Source organism: Xiphophorus hellerii, chromosome 3, assembly GCF_003331165.1.
Source record: "Xiphophorus hellerii strain 12219 chromosome 3, Xiphophorus_hellerii-4.1, whole genome shotgun sequence".
In the NCBI taxonomy this organism is placed as follows: domain Eukaryota; kingdom Metazoa; phylum Chordata; class Actinopteri; order Cyprinodontiformes; family Poeciliidae; genus Xiphophorus; species Xiphophorus hellerii.
The window spans coordinates 15,631,616-15,633,652 of record NC_045674.1 but is presented as its reverse complement, the minus strand read 5'-3'; the positions used below and the strand labels follow the sequence as shown (position 1 = coordinate 15,633,652).

The 2,037-nt window shown below is 34.6% G+C and overlaps 1 long non-coding RNA gene across 1 annotated transcript; it reads left to right on the top strand.

The window, feature by feature from the left end:
• The first annotated feature begins 585 nt into the window (after positions 1 to 585).
• On the top strand, positions 586 to 865 carry LOC116717861 (uncharacterized). Its single transcript, XR_004338825.1, has 2 exons — positions 586 to 714; positions 804 to 865. It is a non-coding gene; the product is annotated as an uncharacterized LOC116717861 (long non-coding RNA).
• The last annotated feature ends 1,172 nt before the right edge of the window (positions 866 to 2,037 follow it).

Below are 2,037 nucleotides of genomic sequence, written 5' to 3'. Positions count from 1 at the left end.
CAGCACAGCAAATCAAGCTCAGCAGTTACTCTAAAACAATCTAAAAGCATGGTTTGGTTTTAAAAAACTGGGGTTATCTGCATTTATTTATTCATATGATTAGGACACTTTATGACATCCTGTGTCTGAAATAATGGGTCAGGTGAATAATGAGACTTAAAAGTTCACTAAAAATATCTAAAAAAAAAAAAAAAGAAAACTGGAGAACAGAAAATAACATTTTAAACCTCTGTAAAAGTATTTATTTAAAAAAAAGATGTAGGTGTTATTTTATCTTAGAAAAAGCTTTTTTGTTTATCTTCTGTTTAATGAATCACATATAATCACCTCCAACCTGAATCTGAGTCTCCATTACATTGAATTGAACATCTCTGTCTATTGTGAAATACTGAGATTGTAGCTGCTGTCAAGACAACTGCATTTGGTTTATTGTTTTTTGATGTTTGGTTTAAGTTGGCAGTAGTTAAAGTTTATTTAATATTAAACATTAAGTTTAATATGTGTGGTAGTTTTAGTAAATTTGTGTTGATGCTCATTAAGTTCGGTTAAGTGTACATTCAAATGTGGAGGGAACTTTTATTTTTGTTCCACGGACCATGTGTTGCCCGGGGAAGCATTAGTTGGCGCACTTAGAGTAACACGGGGCATTCAAGCTCAAGAAGCTGATCGCTAGAAATTAAACTTTATTCCTCTGGAGTCAATGCGGCTAATGAGGTACGGTTTTGTTTATTTGTATCTTTTATTTATGTAAATACTCCATTTACTGTGAACTGATTTGGGTTTGTGTTACCTTTTGTTTTTAGTTCTGACGGCATTTTTGGGGACTTTGTAAGACGTGTCCACAATAAATGGCTGTTGAAACCAAGAACTGCGTTAAGCCTTGATTAAACTCGAGAGGAGTAACAGAGATAATTATAATGCATTGAAAAAGATGCTACATTTAGGGTATTTTTTATTTATTTATGAGGATTTATTTGATGAGATCACAATCCTTACGTCAATAATCTGGATGTTAAATGTCTGGCTGACTGGTTGTCTGGCTTTAAGTTTTGGTTATGCTTAACCAAAACTTAAACCAAAACAGGTAAACTTGTAGATATGTAAGTTTATCTGTTTAATAAGAGGATTTGTTGTTAAAATTGTACAATTTTTTATCCAAAGAACATAAAAGATAATACAGATAACCCAAGTGCTGCACCTGAATTTTGAGCCATTTGCTAACCTTCTGCGTGAATTGTACATTTTCACTCTTGTGTGGCCCGTAATTTGAAGAACTGTATTATTAGCTCTCATATAAAAACAGATTATTCACACTGGAATTGTTTTGATTACTCTTTACTTGAGCACTTCTGGCTTAAATTAAAAGAAACTCCAAACAGATTTATATTTCCTCTGGATGTGACACTTTTTTTCTCCTGTATGAAGACCAAATGGGTTTATGAGACAGCAATACAGGTTTGACTGGCAGTCAAAGGAGAAGGAGAGACTGAGGGGGCTTTGTGAAGTGCATTTACAGATGGAGATGACAGGGCTGCTGATGACTGGTCTGTATGGTGTTATTGTGGCGAGTGGAGGAGAGGTGAGTACCTGCCATCATTTAGTTCCACAGTCTGAAATGGTTTTCCTGCTTTCAGCCTTTCAGCAGTCAGTCAGTGTGACAAAGGACTGCTGGGAGTCAGAGTCTTTGCTTCACACACAAGTGAAAATAGAACTCACACAAAGACATGGACATTTTTCAATTGGAAACCCGATTAAAAAGGCAACACACACTTGCCCCAATCAGGTACCATTTACAGATATTTACAATGTTTTACATATTTATTTATTTTTTGCTAATTAAACCTTTTCACATTTTGTTATGCTGGAGACACAAACTTGGATGCATTTTATTTCAATTCTATGTGATAGACCAATGCTAAGTAGTACAAATTGTAACGTGGGAGAGGAAGAAAAAGTTTTACTACAAAAAGATGAGAAGTTTGATATGTGTGTTTATTCCTCTTGAGTCAACACAGAATCATCGTTCACTACATTTAC